Raw genomic sequence first — 18379 nt, forward strand, 5'->3', positions numbered from 1 at the left:
TCACCGCAACACCCGCCTCCCGGGTTCTAGCAATTCTCCTGCCTCAGCCTCCCGAGTGGCTGGGATTACTGGCATGCACCACCACGCCTGGCTAATTTTTGTATTTTTAGTAGAGACAGGGTTTCACCACGTTGGTCAGGCTGGTCTCCAACGCCCGACCTTAGATGATCCCCCCTCTTTGGCCTCCCAAAGTGCTGGGATTACAGGTGTGAGCCACCACGCCCAGACTTTTTTTTTTTTTAATTTTTAGTAGAGACAAAATCTCGCCATATTGTCCAGATTTGTCTCAAACTCCTGAGCTCAAGCGATCCACCCACCTCAACCTCCCAAAGTGCTGAGATTACAGGCCTGAGCAACCACCCCGGCCTGCCTTGCCTTTTCTAATTGTCTCCCTTTACTGGGGAAAGTCATCTGGCAGTGCCCCAGGTGCTGCTGGTTTGCAGATCTTAAGAAACCTGTCTTCCCGGCTCTACATCACTTGGAAAGGATTCACCCGACCCTCCCCCATCACCTGACAACACAACACAATACCATGAAAGAACTCGTGATGGCAACTCTCTAGCAACAAAATAGGCAAGGCATGGAAAGGAATATAGTGAAATATGACAAGGTCTCTCTTCCCAGTAGACTTGCCTTCTGGTTGGGAGAACAAGACTCATTCATAAAAAGCAAACTGACAGGGGCATATAATGAGGCTGCTTTGGGGAATAAGGTCATGGTCTCTACAAAGGAAGCATCCGTGGTGACTACAGGACACATGGCAGTAGGTTGCACACCTTCCCTGAACCTCTTTTTCCTTGTGCTCTCCTATCCTAGCAGAATGAATGTAGTAAGAGACTTGAGCTATCTTAGGAAAAACCCTAAACCTCTTTGACCTTCAGGTGCAGATTCTTCATTTGGAAAACTGGGATAACAACTTCAGATTGTGAGTATCAGATGAATTTAGAGATGTACATATTCTCATCAAGGCACTGTGTAAGTACCTGTGACATTTATTTTAGTGCATATAGCACATCATGCTGTAGTTATTTGTGTACATGTCCATCTTGCTATTATAGATAGCAAACTATTGCAAGTAAGGACTGTGTCTTATTCATCTTTGTTTCTAGTGCCTACCATAGTGCTTAGCACATCTGGTTAGCATTTGCTAAATGTGTGTCAGAAGAATTGTTTCACTTCAGAGATGGTAGGCAGAAGAACGTCCCCCCCCCCAAAGATATCCACATCCTAATCTCCAGGACCTGTGACTGTTACCTTACATGGCAAAAGACTTTGAAGATGTTATTAAGGTAAAGATCTTGAGATAGGGAAATGATCCTGGATTATCCCAGGTGGGCCCAGTGTAATCTCAAGGGTCCTTATAAATGAAAGAGGGAGGCAGAAGGGTCAGAGTCAAAGAAGAAGAGGTCAGACCTAGTGTGGTGGCTCATGCCAGTAATCCCAACACTTTAGGAGGCTGAGGTGGGAGAATCACTTGAGGTTAGCAGTTTGAGACCAGCTTGGGCAACATGGTGAGACCCTGTCTCTACCAAAAAATTAAAATTAAGAAATAAAGAAGAGGTCAAAAGTAAGTAGAGGTCAGAATGATGTGATTGTTGGCTTTCACGAGGGATAGGGGCCATGAGTAAAAGAATATGGGCAGCCTGTAGAAGATGGAAAAGTCAAGGAATAGATTCTCCCCTAGAATTTTCAGAAGGAAGGCAACCCAGCCAACACCTTAATTTTAGTTCTGTAAGACCCATTTTTTTTTTTTTTTTTTGAGACAGGATCTTGCTCTCTTGCCCAGGCTGGATTGCTGTGCAATCATGGCTTACTGCAATGTTGCTCTCAAATTCCTAGGCTCAAGCAATCTTCCCACCTCAGCCTCCCTAGTAGCTGGGACTACAGACAGGCACCAGCACACTCAGCTATATATATACATATATATACATATGTGTGTGTGTGTGTGTGTGTGTGTATATATATACAGATAGATAGATAGATATAGATATATATATTATGGCTGGGTTCAGTAGCTCACACCTATAATCCCAGCACTTTGGGAGGCCAAGGTGGGAAGATCACTTGAGGTCAGGAGTTCGAGGCTAGCCTGGCCAACATGGTAAAACCCTGTCTCTACTAAAAATACAAAAGTAGGCAAGCATTGTGGTAGGAGCCTATAATTCCCAGCTACTCAGGAGGCTGAGGCAGGAGAATTGCTTGAAACCAGGAGGTGGAGGTTGCAGTGAGCTGAGATGGAGCCACTGCGCTCCAGCCTGGGTAACAGAGTAAAACTCTCTCTCAAAAAAATATACATACAGCCAGGCGCAGTGGCTCACGCCTGTAATCCCAACACTTTGGGAGGCCGAGGCAGGCAGATCACTGGAGGTCAGGAGTTCAAGACCAGTCTGGCGAACATGGTGAAACTCGGTCTCTACTAAAAATACAAAATTAGCCAGGTGCGGTGGCACATGCCTGTAATCCCAGCTACTCAGGAGGCTGAGGCAGGAGAATTGCTTGAACCCAGGAGGCAGAAGTTACGGTGAACCGAGATTGTGCCATTGCACTTCAGCCTGGGCAACAAGAACGAAACTCTGTCTCAAAAAAAAAAAAAAAAAAAAAAAAAAAGAAACACTACACACACACTGTATATATTTTATAGATATGGAGTCTTGCTGGTCTAGACCAGCCCAAGCTGGTCTAGAGCTTCTAGCTGTAAGCTCTCTCCTGCCTCAGCCTTCCAAACTGCTGAGATAGGCATGAGTCACTGCACTTGGCCCATTTTGGGCTTTTTTTTTTTTCTTTTTTTTTTTGAGATGGAGTCTCTCTGTGTCACCCAGGCTGGAGTGCAGTAGTGTGATCTCAGCTCTCAGTGCACTGCAACCTCCACCTACCAGGTTCAAGCAATTCTCCTGCCTCAACCTCCCGTGTAGCTGGGATTACAGGTGTGCACCACCATGCCCGGCTAATTTTTGTATTTTTAGTACAGACAGAATTTCACCATGTTGACCAGGCTTGTCTCGAACTCCTGACCTCAGGTAATCCACCTGCCTTGGCCTCCCAAAGTGCTGGGATTACAGGCATGAGCCACCATACCCAGCCCAATTTTGTTTTGTTTTTGTTTTTGTTTTTGTTTTTGTTGGACACGAGGTCTGGCTCTATCACCCAGGCTGGAGTGCTGTGGCACAATCTTGGCTCACTGCAACATCCACCTCCCGTCCTCTAGCCATCCTTCCACCACAGCCTCCTGAGTAGCTGGGACTACAGGTGTGCACCACCACGCCTGGCTAGTTTTTTTTTTTCTTCTTCTTCTTTTTGTATTAGTAGAGATGGGATTTCACCATGTTGCACAGGCTGGTCTTGAACTCATGAGCTCAAATGATCTGCCTGCCTCAGCCTCCCTGAGCGCTGGCATTACAGGCATGATTCACTGTGCCTAGCCCACCTGGCTCATTTTGGACTTCGGAACTCCTGCCCTGGCAGATAACAAATTTGTGTTGTTTTAAGCTATGATTTTTATTATAATTTGTTACAGTAACAGTAGGAAAATAATATGACAACAACAGAGGTGTGCAGAAGCTACCATCTTAAGATGGATAACAAGCTCCCTCCAGTTTGCCACAGTCCTCATCACTCTCTGTGTCTCCCTGACACAGAACACACGTGTCTGTTGTCCTTTAACTTCATACGATCAGCCCACGTTACACATTTATGATACCCTGGCCACTGTAGCTAAGAGTTTACAACCCTCGAGCATGCTTTCTAGCTGACAAAATGGAGAAGACATGGGTGCAGGAAGAAATGCTCAAGGTGGCCAGGAGTGGTGGCTCCACCTGAAATCCCAGCACTTTGGGAGGCCGAGGCAGGCAGATCGCGAGGTCAGGAGTTTGAGACCAGCCTGGCCAACATGGTGAAACCCCGTCTCTACCAAAAATTTAAAAAAAAAAAAAAAAAAAAAAATTAGCCAGGTATGGTGGCAGGCACCTGTAATCCCAGCAACTCAGAAGGCTGATGCAGGAGAATTGCTTGAACCCGGCAGCAGAGGTTGTAGTGAGCCGAGATCGTGCCACTGCACTCCAGCGAGGGCAACAAGAGCGAGACTCCATCTGGAAAAAAGAAAGAAAGAAAGAAATGCCCAGGGCATGTTAGTGAAATACAGATTCTGCTTCTGATTTTGTGTGTGTGTGTGTGTGTGTGTGTGTGTGTGTCCTCAGGATGTATACAGATCCCCAGAATTAGGGCCATAAACTCTGGGTGAGTATGCAGGTAATGGTTCATTTTACCAGATTAAAAACTTTTAGACATTCACAGACATGTACAGAATCTAGAAAATGCTGCCAGATGTTGAATTACTTTTCTAATTCACTCTCCTGTTGAATTACTTTTCAGCCCATCTACCTACATGTGTACTCTCCCTCTGCGTCTCTCTCCGTCTTCTCCCTTCCCATTATCATCTCCATCTTTTCTGACCCCTTCCCAGCGTCTCACCTTTATCTTGGAGCACAGCAGCAAGGTATTCAAAGTTTAAAATGTTTGCACTGACTCCATCTGGGAGAGGTAGTCACAGCCTTAGTGATGTTCACCCTTCAGTTTTTCCAGACTGGAACGTCTCCCAGCCATCCTCCTTCTCACAGCACAGCCTTTACAAAACGGGTAGCCCTATTCAACACATATCCATGAATTCACCCCTCAATACTCTCCCTGCAGACTTGACTCACATGCCCTGCTGAGACGCTTTTGCCAAGGTCTCTAGTGGCCTGCCTCTTGCCAAATCCAAAGGCCACACATCTCCATCTTCATCTTTCTCAGCCACTCACAGCAGCATTTCACATGGTCGATTCTTCTTTCCTTCTTGAAATTCTTTTTTCTTGGTTTCGATGACAGCACTGGCTCCTAGCTTTTGTCCTGGCCCCTCCTTCTTGGTGGCCTCTGATAGTTTAACTTTAAATGGTGTTCCCCATAACCCAGTCTCAGGTTCTCTTATTTCCTTCATTTATTTTTCTCCCTGAAGGAGCAATTGTTGAAGCCTGGCGATGAATATATGAGGTTTTATTATATTATCTCTACTTTTAGGTATATTTTTAATATTCATAATAACAAGTTATTGTAACATTTTTGGAATTATTTAAAAAGGAATAGAACTAGAGTATATACACTCCCATACAATAGTGAAAGAATAGGATAAAAAGAAATGAATGTCATATATATGCTGATGACTCAAATTTATATCTCCATTTCCGACCTCTCCTCTGAACTTCAGATTCATATGACTAATTATCTTCTTGACATCTCCACTTGAAAGTCCATTAGACAACTCAAACATAACACAGTCAACATGGAACTCTGTTTTCTACCCTCACCCCACTCCCTGCCAAAACTGCTTCTGTTCTAGGCTTCCCAGTCTGAGTGATCATCTTCCTCTCAAGTACTTGAGTTAAAATCTTAGGATTGGCCAGGTGCGGTGGCTCATGTCTGTAATACCAGCACTTTGGGAGGCCGAGGTGGGCAGATCACCTGAGGTCAGGAGTTCGAGACCAGCCTGGCCAACATGATGAAACGCCATCTCTACTAAAAATACAGAAATTAGCCTGGTGTGGTGGCAGGTGTCTGTAATCCCAGCTACTCAGGAGGCTGAGGCAGGAGAATTGCTTGAATCCAGGAGGCAGAGGTTGCAGTGAGCAGAGATTGCGCCATCACACTCCAGCCTGGGGGAAAAGAGTGAGACTTTGTCTCAAAAAAATAAATAAATAAATAAATAAAAATAAAAATAAATAAATAGATAAAATCTTTATTTTAGGATCATTTTCCTCTCTCTCCCCTCTCCCTCTTTTAAGTTAGAATTTTTTGGCTGCAAATAATGGAAAGCCTAACTTATCAGTGGCTTGAACAATGAGGGTATTTATTATTCCACAAGAAATCTGAGTATAGGGCCTTTCCAGGGTTGATTCAGTCATGTCACCAATAACTCCAGTGTTTCTAACTTTCTGCTCTGTCATCCTCAAAGAGCGGGTGACATCTTCCCTCAGGAACACAAGATACAGCAGCTCTAAGTATCATGTCCTTATATGACTCTGTCTTAAGGCAGGAAATGGGGGGCTTCCTCCCACATCTCTTTTTATCGGGAGAAAAACCTTTCCTTGAAGCGCCCTAGCAGACTTCCCCCTTCTATCTCACTAGCTCTTGCCTAAACCAGTCACTGGAGGGAGGGAGTTAAATGGCCATGGATGGTTTGGACTAATCTGTACACACCCCTAGGTCTGGGGGAAAGCCGTCTTCCTTGAGCAAGGGTGAATACTCAAATAAAATCAGGACCTTGCCAGCGAAGAATTGGGGCAGGGGCAGGCAAGGCTGTTGAGAAGCTCTGCCACCGCCTACACTAGTATGTCCTTCACTTTACTGCCAACCCAGCTACTTCTCACCACCCCCTGCTACCATCCCGTTATTCCTAGATGCCTCCAGAAGCCTCTGAACTAGCTTCCTGCCTCTAGGCTTGGAACTCTAATGCAGTCTCCACACAGCAGTTGCAGTCATCTCTCTGAAACACAAGCTAGGCAATGACGCTTGCTTCAAACCCTCTCGTTACACTTATATAAAAGCCATTCTCCTTCCAAGGCCCCTCACCTCTATGATCTCATTTTTTGCAGCTCTCTCCCTTCCTCACTCTGGGTTTTTGGACACACTGGGCTGGTTCCCACCTATGAATGTTTGCACTTGCTTATTCTGTCTGTCTAGAGCACCGTTTTCCAGATCTTGCCTCCCTGACTCCTCACCATTCAGCCCTCAGTTCAAATATCACCTTCTGGCCGGGCACGGTGGCTCACGCCTGTAATCCCAGCACTTTGGGAGGCCGAGGTGGGCAGATCACAAGGTCAGCAGATCGAGACCATCCTGGTTAACACGGTGAAACCCCGTCTCCACTAAAAATACAAAAAATTAGCCAGGCGTGGTAGCGGGCGCCTGTAGTCCCAGCTACTCAGAAGGCTGAGGCAGCAGAACGGCGTGAACCCGGGAGGCAGAGGTTGCAGTGAGCCGAGAACACACCACTGCACTCCATCCAGCCTGGGCGACTGAGCGAGACTCTGTCTCAAAAACAAACAAACAAACAAACAAACAAACAAAAACAAATATCACCTTCTTATAGAGTGGCTTCTTCTCTGTTCAGTCTAAAATAGCAGCCCCTGCATATCTTTCCGTCCCATTATCCTGCCTTGTTTTCTTCACATGCTTATTGCTATCTGGAATGTTCTTGTTTGTTTATTGTCTGTCTTCCCCACGAAAATAAAAGCTCCATTTTATTTATTTTTGAGACAGGGTCTTACTGTGTCACCCAGGCTGGAGTGCAAGTGACATGATCCTGTCTCACTGCAACCTTGACCTCCTGTACTCAAGTGAGCCTCCCTCCTCAGCCTCCCAAGTAGCTGCAGCCACAGGCATGTGCCACCACACCCAGCTAATTAAAAAAAATTTTTTTGTAGAGGCAGAGTCCCACTATGTTGCCCAGGCTAGAATGTAAGCTTCTTAAGAGCATAAACTTGCCAGGCATGGTGGCTCACACATGTAACCCCAGAACTTTGGGAGGTTGAGGTGGGCAGATCACCTGAGGTCAGGAGTTCGAGACTAGCCTGACCAATATGATAAAACCCCATCTCTACTAAAAATACAAAAATTAGCCAGGCGTGGTGGCATGTGCCTGTAATCCCAGCTACTTAGGAGGCTGAGACAGGAGAATCGCTTGAACCCGGGAGGCGGAGGTTGCAGTGAGCCGAGATAGCGCCATTGCACTCCAGCCTGGGCAACAAGAGCAAAACTCCATCCCCCCTACAAAAAAAGCATAAACTTTTGTGTTCATCACTGTATCCCTAGCACCTGAAATGGTGCTTGGCATACAGCAAGCACTCAACATTTTTTGAAGAAATTAAGAGTATTCACGGCCTCTTATGTTTTAAACCAGATGCATTAAAATGCTTTAAAAATCTCAGTCTTGGCCAGGCACAGTGCCTCACACCTATAATCCCAACACTTTGGGAGGCCAAGGCAGGTGGATCATCTGAGGTCAGGAGTTTGAGACCAGCCTGGCGAACATGGTGAAACCCCATCTCTACTAAAAACACAAAAATTAGCAGGGTGTGTTGGTGCATGCCTGTAGTCCTAGCTACTTGGGAGGTTGAGGCAGGAGAATTGCTTGAACCCAGGAGGAGGAGGTTACAGTGAGCCAAGATCACAAAACTCAGTCTTTTCACTTTTCTTTATGTAAGGCAGCTGACTGCCATTAGCATAGTTTTCTTTTTGGGGTTAGTGATACCTAGGCTGACTCTGAGAGTCCAACTCCCAAGGCCAGTTGGGAGAAGTTTAAGTGCTACACAAGAGATTTTTGAGCCCAGTGGGCCCTCTGGGCCCCAGATCACTCCATCTGGACAATAATTCCTGAAGTCCGTGGTTTCATGGGCCAACCCAGTAGAAGGCTGAGCTTTCTTATCTTCGATGTGTTGGGTGGCTGGGTCTCCTCTTTGGGCCTCTTTGTTCCAGGTGGGAGACAGAAGAGTTCTAACCTTCAGTCTGTAACCAAAGCCAAAGTTAACCAACTTGAGATCATTCCCTAGCTTACTGGGATGAGAGGGACTCTGAAAAAGCCCCTGTTTCAACTGCACTATGTAACACAGTGGCTGAAAAATTCACATTAGCAACTACCTCCTGGATAGGGTTGCTATATAAAATACTTTTATTTGCTAAATCTGGCAGACCTAGTTCTGGTTTTGGCTGCTATCTGGAAGAGGGACTGGAGAATTGTACAACAGTCCCCCCTTACTTACAAGGATATGTTGTAGGGCCCCCAGTGGATGCCTGAAACTGCAGATAGTACTTAACCTTATATACTGTTTTTTCCTATACATGCATACCTATGACCAAGTTTAATTTATAAATTAGGCGCAGTAACAGGTTAAGAACAATAATAGGCCAGGTGCAGTGGCTCATGCTTGTAATCCCAGCACTTTGGGAGGGTGAGGCAGGCAGATCACTTGAGGTCAGGAGTTTGAGAACAGCTTGGCCAACATGGTGAAACCCCATCTCTACTAAAAATACAAAATTAGCCAGGTGTGGTGGCATGTGCCTGTAATCCCAGCTACTCGGGAGGCTGAGGTGGGAGAATCGCTTGAACCCAAGAGGCAGAGGTTACAGTGAGCTGAGATTACGCCACTGCACTTCAGCCTGGGTGACAGAGTGAGGCCCTGTCTCAAAAAAAAAAAAAAAAGAAAAAGAAAAAGAAAAAAAAAGAACAATAATGATATAGAGAAATAAAGCGATGGTAATAATATGCTAGCATCACTGCTCTTGAGCTGTGGAGCTATTATGAAGTAGAATAAGGGTTACATGAGCAGAAGCATCGCCACAGTCGATCTGATAAGGGATCCAGCCACCCAGTGGCTAATGGGTAGGTAGTATCTACAGTGTGGATACCCTGCAAACAGGGATGTTCTAGACAGGATGGAGTAGGACAGCACTAGATTTCATCACACTACCCAGAATGGCGTGCAATTTAAAACTTACATATTGTGTTCTTCTGGAACTTTTTCTTTAATATTTTCAGACCATGATTGACCGCAGGCAACTGAAACTGCAGAAAGTGAAGCTGTGGCTAGTGGGGGGCTACTGTGTGGTGTGGTTTCCGAGCAACATGAGGGTCCATTTGAGGCTAGTGGCCATGCATTCAAAACATCAGTCGGCATGGTTCTGGATTTTTCTATGGCCACTGTTTAACTGGGTGAGTGCAGACACAGAGCTGGGGACAAAATAAATTTAACCAGGGTTCTGGTTTAGTCAAACAAAGATGCTGAAGCTAGCAGGAGGCAAGAGAGTTGACAGGTACAGAAGGGAGTGACCCTGGCTGGCCACAGAACTGAAGACTGGGAGGAAGGAGATAAAGACCAAGGAGGGGCTGCTGTGGAAAGAGGGGAAGCAGAACCCGAGTCCCAGATGAATCTTAATTCCAGCACTAATTAATCCCCACGTGACCTCAGGCAGGACACTAGGGACTTCAATTTCCTTTTCTTCATCCTGGGAAAGGAAGGCCCTGCCTTGCCTACCTCACAGAGTTGTTGAGGGATTCAAAGGAGGTATGGGGAGAAGGTGCCTTAAGAAGCATAAAGAAGACTAGGTGCAGTGGCTCACGCCTGTAATCCCAGCACTTTGGGAGGCCGAGGCAGGTGGATCACCTGAGGCCAGGAGTTTGAGACCAGCCTGGCCAACATGGTGAAACCGTGTCTCTACTAAAAATATAAAAATTGGCCGGGCCAGGTGGCAGGCATCTGTAAAGCCAACTACTCAGGAGGCTGAGGCAGGAGAATCACTTGGACCCGGGAGGTGGAGGTTGCAGTGAGCTGAGATTGCACCACTGCACTCCAGCCTGGGTGACAGAGCAAGACTCCTTCTCAAAAGAAAAAAAAAAATGCATAAAGCAGGATACAAATGCTAGAGACTAGCCTTTTTATTTCAGAATTTTGCCTAAGACGATCAGGAGACTCCTTTTCTGGGGACATAAGGCCAGGCTAGAGCAGCAGCGACTTGCCATGGGCTAGGAGGAGATGTTTAGGAAGTGCCTTGAGGCCCTGCTCTTGCTTTGCCCTTGGAGAGCAACAGCCGTTCTGGACTAAGCACTTAAGAAAGGTTACCTTGTTTAGACCTCATAATACTACCTCTCCCCATTCTCCAGATGAGAAACAGAGAAAAAAAAGAAGTTAAGTGCTAGTAGCTATTAGAGGTGGGATTAAAACCAAGCACTAGGTTGCTCGTTCTATGATATTCTGAGTTTTCAAGCAGGATGTCCTGAGGCTTGATCTCTTGGCTGAGGACTCATCATTTCTGGATCATTGTAGAGAATCTTCTTAGTCCCACCCACACTTGACTTACAGTCGTCACCAACCCTAGGGCAGGGGAGTGCAGGGGGTTTAATGGGTGGGGGCGGTGCTGGAGCTCAGGGCCTTGATTTCTAAATCGTCTTCCACCTGTGAAGTGCAGGCTATGCCACCAGGAAATGGGATTGCGTGACTGACAACAGGTACCATGTACCCAGGGGCCTGGATACCTGTGTGGAGTTACTAGCCCTGGCCCCTCCTCTGCCCACCTCAGCTGGATCCCCTGTTTGGGCGCAGGCCCAGTCCTTGCCTGGTGCTCTGTGACCAAGTCAACAGGCCCTGCCCTCCCAGGCAGTTTCTAACAACATACACCCGCTGAAAGCCACCCAGAGAGTATAAAGAGGAGGCTGGCTGCTGCAGGCCTCTCATAGATCCATCCCTGCTCACTATCCTGCAGCAGACAGAGAGACAGGACCCCAGCCAGCCCCTGTCCAGGCAGCATGGTGAGTAGAAGGGGCTTTTATAAATTAGGCATAGTAACAGGTTAAGAACAGTAATAGGCCAGGTGCAGTGGCTCATGCCTGTAATCCCAGCACTTTGGGAGGGTGAGGCAGGCAGAAAGCATGCAAGTGAGGGTCCCAGTGGGCCCAAGATATCTGGCGTGACGGTACCTTGGGAGTCCAGATGTTGATGGGGCTACAGTATGTGGTGAGGTAGGGAGAGGGAAAGAGACTTCCAGATGTGGCTGTGGCCCCCAAGTGTGCAGGTGTAGGGGACATTGCAGGGGGTAGGGAAGGAAAGTTCGATGGTAACCAGGATGTGGGGCTGAGCCTAGGCTGAGGAGCAGGGCTGCTGAGGGGGTCTGAATTTAGGCATGGGGAGTGTGGGAGAAGCAGGACTTGAGCAGAAAGTGTAGGCGATTTCCTCTGCTGGCTGAGAATCTCCAGACCCTGGGCCTTGCCACAGGTTCACCGCTGGGCTCTGGTCCCACCTTCCCACCATGGGGACACAACCTCCCTGGAAGCTTCTCCCCTCTGGTTCCTCACTCCACCCTGCCCATCTGCTGTGCCTTTGTCTGACCTCTCATGTCAGTTACAGATCAGTGGGGAGAAGAAGGAGGAGGGAAAGGGTGGTGCTCCCATCTGTCAAGAGCTGGCTGTGCCTGGGGCTCATTTGATATCTTTTACCCACCTCCCTACCAGGCAGGATAGAAGAACAGTGAAGAGCATGGTTGGTGCCAGGCCGTCCCTGCTCTTAATATTCTCGGTTTTGCTCATGACCTTGAGCAAGCTACTTGACTTCTCTGAGGGTCAGTTTCCTCATCTATAAATTGGGGGTAATAAAACTACCTACCTAAGGTGAATGTGGTAAAGATTAAATGAGATAATGTGTATAAAGTGCCACCTTCACCTGGCATCTTATTAGTGCTTAATAAGTAGAACTAAGCAATGTAACAACACAGGCCGCTGGCTATGAGCTTCTTCTCTTTCTACAGTCATGAAAAAGGTGCTAGGGAAGCTGAGGTGAAATGGCTAGTACTGGGTCGCAGAGAGATGGGGGTTTGAGGCCAGGTTTGTGTGACTCCAGAGACTGAGTTCTTTTTTTTTTTTTTTTGAGATGGAGTCTCCTTCTGGAGTACAGTGGCGCAATCTTGGCTCACTGCAACCTCTGCCTCCCAGGTTCAAGCGATTCTTCTGCCTCAGCCACCCAAGTAGCTGGGACTAGAGGCGCATGCCATCACACCCGGCTAATTTTTGTATTTGTAATAGAGACAGGGTTTCACCATGTTGGCCAGGATGGTCTCAATCTCCTGACCTTGTGATCTGCCCATCTCGGCCTCCTAAAGTGTTGGGATTACAGGTGTGAGCCACTGCACCTGGCCAGAGGCCGAGTTCTTTGCCCCAAACCTGCTGCCTCCAGTGTGAGACATCATTCCTGGAGGGGCCAGAGACACCTTGCAATGGGCTAGTAGTTCTGGGGGCCCGGACGATGTCTGGGTCTGTGGACAGAACTGGCTGGTCAGGCTCAGAGATGCAGCACCAGGCAGGTGATTGGTGAGCTAAGGCAGCCCCAGGATTGGTCCTGGGATTTCTCCCATCCTTGAGGTCTTAGCTCAACTCATTATCTTTTTTTTTTTTTTTTGCAACAGGGCCTCACTCTGTGGCCCCGGCTGGAGTGTAGTGGTGCAATCTCGGCTCACTGCAAGCTCCGCCTTCTGGGTTCAAGCAATTCTCCCGCCTCAGCCTCCCAAGTAGCTGGGATTATAAGAATGCACCATTTTTGTATTTTTAGTGGAGAGGGGGTTTCACCATGTTGACCAGGATGGTCTCGAACTCCTGACCTCAAGTGATCCACCTGCCTCGGCCTCCCAAAGTGCTGGAATTACAGGCATGAGCCACTGCGCCTAGCCTCAATTCATTACCTTCTCTTACTATGACATCAGGGATTGAGGGTAGGAAATTGGAAGGGGAACCCAACATGCACGGCACACCCTGGTGTGTGTTAGGCAGCGGGCCAGGCACTTTTCATGCATTCTTTCATTTAATTCTCATAGTTTTTCTAGGAGGGGGCTCTTATTATTGTCCACATTTCAAAAGGAGAACACTGACCAAGAGGTTAAGACTTTTGCTCAAGACAAGTAGAGAAGTAATGGGGCTGGAATACAGATTATTTCTGGATTAATCTCAGTCATCTAAAAATCATGAAAAGTCAGGCCCTTGTGTTATATAAAAATAGTCAGTGAAGTGTTACATTTTTGGAGAAGGCATCCTCATTAAACAATTAAGAAATATTTCAGGAATGCAAAAAGGTATAACTAATAACATGATAGGCTGGAAGCGGTGGCTCACACCTATAATCCCAGCACTTTGGGAAGCCAAGGCAGGTAGACTGCTTGACCCCAGGAGTTTAAGACCCCCCTGGGAAAGATGGCGAGACCTGTCTCTACAGAAAAATTTAAAACTTAGCTAGGCATGGTGGTGCATGCCTGTAGTCCCAGCTACTCGGGAGGCTGAGACAGGAGGATCCCTTGAGCCCAGGAGTCCAAGCCTGCTACAGTGAACTATGATCACATCACTGTACTCTGGGTGACAAAGTGAGATTCTGTCTCAAGAGAAAAAGAAAAGAATAATGTGATGAACAGCAGCTGTCAAGCTTGAGAAATAGAATCTGTCTCCAATTGCATCTATCTGCTTCCCCTGCCAGAGAGCACCATTATTCCAAATTTGGAGCTAATGTCTCGTGTACTTTATCTTTGTACTATTTTCCCTTGCTTCCCTCACCAATGACTCCTAATTTCTTTCTGGACACTGGGGGTTGATTATCTTGCACTTCTAGATTCATTTGATCACTTCAGCGTTCCTCACTGAGACAGGCACTGAGCAAGAGTCTATAATCTCAGAACTGCCCACATCTTCTGCTTCCCCCAAGGATTTTGGCCCAGCCCCTAGAGCCAATGCCTGTTGCTCCTCAATGCCACCAGTAAATGCTTAGACGCAGGAGGTGAGGCAAGCAGAGTAGAGTCCAGGAACCTTGGCCCTCAGTCAAAGAGCCACTCAAGGAAGGCAGGCAGGAACCATGTCCAGGCATGATGTTTCCCTCTGTGAAGGCCATTCTCTGCCCTTTGCCCACTCAGTGTGAGTGCATCTCAGTCCATGTAGGGCAGGCTGGTGTGCAGTTGGCAATGCCTGCTGGGAGCTCTACTGCCTGGAACATGGGATTCAGCCTGATGGGCAGATGCCCAGTGACAAGACCATCAGGGGAGGGGATGACTCCTTCAACACTTTTTTAGTGAAACTGGGGCTGGGAAACATGTGCCCCAGGCAGCGTTTGTGGATCTGGAGCCTGCTGTGATCGGTGAGTGATGATCAGTCCCAGCCATGACCTTGTCCCTGGGTACCACAGCAAGTCCTACTCCATAACTGCAGAGCATGGCATTTGTGGTGTAGCTTCCCAGGTGCTGCAGCCAATTAGAACTCCAGATGTACAGAATCACTGTTACTCAGCTCCTGAGTCTGTAGGCCACTGCACATCCCTTTCCTTATTGAAAAACACATCCAAGCAGCACAAACACATCCAAACAGGTAATAGCAGCAGCCTGAATGCAGCCTGAATGCAGAACCTGGGAGCTGGTGACCCCACTCCCTTCGGGTACCCTGGGGCTCCAGCAGCTGTATCGCAAAGGGAGGTAGAGCCCAAAACTCTGCCCATTGCGATGAAGTTTGAACGGGTACATACTGCCAGATCTTTTATCCAGAGCAGCTCATCACAAGCAAGGAAGATGCTGCCAATAACTATGCCCGAGGCCACTACACCACTGGGAAGGAGCTCATCGACCTGGTACTGGACCGGATTCGGAAGCTGGTGAGGAAAGGGCTGAGGGCTGGGGCAGGGGGAGTGAATCTGAATTCCTGTTGTGAGGTAGTCTGGACACCAGATTGGGGAAGGACAGCTTCAGCCTCTGGGAGAAACACACAGGATCAGGACCAATGAGGAGAGGTCCTGCACTCTGATCAGGGGGGCCAACTATAGCTTCCAGCCTGGAGCTGGGGTCCCCTGCATCTCTGAAGTGGCTGGCCTGGTGCTAGGCAGGGTGTCCATTAAGGCAAACATGTTGATGGGCTGCCTGGCCAAGTTGTGGGGGTCCATAAGCATTCCCAGGATACCACCTTGTGTTACAAGGATGTGGGCGGAAGTCCCTGTGAAAGGCAGAGATTCAAAGAATGTCAGCCCAAAGCCTCTATGATTGGCCTTGACTTTTACAAAGGATGGGGATGAGGTTCCTGGATTGTTGTTCTTAGTAGAGAAGCCCTCTAGAAACATCCAAAGTTAAATCAGCGGGGTATGGATATGATGGTGGGTGGAGTTGGCAAGTTATGACAACAAGATGAGGAAGCCCTGGAGTCCTGCGCACTGGTCAGCCTAGACAGCCAACTCCACCCACCATCATACCCCTCTTTTCCAGCATACAACAGAGCTCTGTGTTAAGGACCTCAGGAGATTTCAGAGGAAGAGGGACAGGGAGGAGAAAGGGTGGGCCCTGGGCCCTCTCTATGAGGATCTCTTTTGTGCTCTTGGAAAAGTCTTCCAAGGAGTTCGTGAAACTTTTGGGAATTTAAAACAGCACAGTTGGTTCTTTCCTGTCCATCAGCTGTGCTCCATGCCCCACATTTCCCCTCCCCTTCCCTATCTAGGCTGACCAGTGCACAGGACTTCAGGACTTCCTGGTATTCCACAGCTTTGGCGGGAGCACTGGCTCTGGCTTCACCTCACTCCTGATGGAACAGCTCTCTGTTGACTATGGCAAGAAATCCAAGCTGGAATTCTCCATCTACCCAGCCCCCAGGTGTCTACAGCCGTGGTCGAGCCCTACAACTCTATCCTGACCACCCACACCACCCTGGAGCACTCAGACTGTGCCTTCATGGTGGACAACGAAGCAATTTATGACATCTGCCGCCGCAACCTAGACATCGAGCGCCCAACCTACACCAACCTCAATCGCCTCATTAGCCAAATAGTTTCCTCCATCACAGCTTCTCTGCGCTTTGACAGGGCCCTCAATGTGGACCTGATGGAGTCCTAGATCAACCTGGTGCCCTACCCTCACATCCACTTCCCCCTGGCCACCTATGCACCAGTCATCTCTGCAGAAAAGGCATACCACGAGCAGCTGTCGGTGGCAGAGATCACCAATGCCTGTTTTGAGCCTGGACGGTGAAGTGTGATCCCCGGCTCGGCAAGTACATGGCCTGCTGCCTACCGTACCATGGAGACATGGTGCCCAAGGATGTCAACGCTGCCATTGCCACCATCAAGACCAAGAGCAGCATTCAGTTTGTGGACTGGTGCCCCACAGGCTTCAAGGTTGGTATCAACTACCAGCCTCCCACTGTGGTGCCTGTGGGTGACCCGGTAAGGTGCAACGTGCCATGTGCATGCTGAGCAACACAACAGCCATTACTGAGGCCTGGGCCCGCCTGGACCACAAGTTCGACCTGATGTATGCCAAGAGGGTGTTTGTGCACTGGTATGTGGGTGAGGGTATGGAGGAAGGTGAGTTCTCTGAGGCCCATGAGGATATGACTGCCCTGGAGAAGGATTACAAGGAGGTGGGCATGGATAGCTTAGTGGGGGGGAGGAAAAGAAGTGGGGGATGAGTACTAGGGGAATATTGCCTGTCTGTCCTACATAAAGTGCTGTGGCCTTATTGTCTCACGAATGTCTTTTTCTCTTGGGAAAAACCATGTGGGGAGGGCTTCTTCTCCACGAGAGGTAGGAACACTGGTGTCTTAGCCTCTATTCCCCAGAAAGCAGATCTGATTTTAGATTTCATTACAGAGTGCAATTACAGCGAACAGAATGGGGGCCAAGGGAAGTAAAGCACAGAAAGAGGAAGAATTCACCCTAGAGAAAATGCAGCTGAATAAATGGCATCTCAGAACCATTCTTGGGTGAGTGGGCAGGTGAGGGCTGGGGGTGGGGTTTATGCACTGGCTCTGTTCTTCCACTGGTTAAACCTTCGCCCCATCCAGCATTAACTCCCCTGCACTGGTGGATTACACACACTTCGGCTGTAGAGTCATCAGGAAACCCTGGGCGAGGAGGAGGTGCTGTTAAGTTGAACATATGTGAAGTCGGTGGGACCCCACATGGAGCTGCAACAAGAGCCCAGTGAGGCCAGGAGGATCCGAAGTGATCCTTAAAGTAATCTAGTGCCCGCTAGCCCCTCCTGAGATCTGGAGGCTTGTCTTCTCCAGGCAGGAGTTTGGGGTAATAGAGAGCCCTGATACTGGAGTTGGTTGAGGCAGAAGAATGGTGCAGTGGCAGCCACAAAGGGAGAATGGCTTGTAAAGGTAGGACTGTAAGGGTAGAGATTACCTCCCAGTAATCTCTGTCAACACTCACCACTTTCTTTTTTTTTTTTCAGAGGGAGTTTTGCTCTTGTTGTCTAGGCTGGAGTCCAATGGCACGATCTCGGCTCACTGCAACCCCTGCCTCCCGGGTTCAAGCAATTCTCCTGCCTCAGCCTCCCAAGTAGCTGAGATTACAGGCTAATTTTATGTTTTTAGTAGAAACAGGGTTTCACCATGTTGGTCAGGCCGGTCTCCAACTCCTGACCTCGGGTGATCCACCAGCCTCAGCCTCCCAGAGTGCTGGGATTAAGGGGTGAGCCACTGTGCCCGGCCCTGACACTCACCACTTTTTGATAAAAACAGTTGACCTTTTATCAGTCCTGTGGCATTATGCATGCACAGCTTCCCACCTCCACTTCCAAACAGATGGCAAACTTTAAATCCTAAGGCTGAGTGAGGCAAGAGAATCGTTTGAGCCCAGGAGGCAGAGGTCGCAGTGAGCTGAGGTAGTGCCACTGCACTCCAGCCTAGGCGACAGAGCCAGACTCCATCTCAAAAAATAAATACAATACAATACAACAATACAATACAATACAATACAATACAATACAATACAATACAATACAATACAGTACAATACAATACAATTTTTGTAAGGACAGGATCTCACAATGTTGTCCTGGGTGGTCTCGAACT

The 18379-nt window shown here is 48.1% G+C and overlaps 1 pseudogene; it reads left to right on the forward strand.

Moving 5' to 3' along the window:
- The first annotated feature begins 14549 nt into the window (after positions 1-14549).
- LOC100430394 (tubulin alpha-1D chain-like) lies at positions 14550-16994 on the forward strand (annotated as a pseudogene).
- The last annotated feature ends 1385 nt before the right edge of the window (positions 16995-18379 follow it).

The sequence above is a fragment of the Macaca mulatta genome, chromosome 12 (genome assembly GCF_049350105.2).
Source record: "Macaca mulatta isolate MMU2019108-1 chromosome 12, T2T-MMU8v2.0, whole genome shotgun sequence".
NCBI lineage: Eukaryota > Metazoa > Chordata > Mammalia > Primates > Cercopithecidae > Macaca > Macaca mulatta.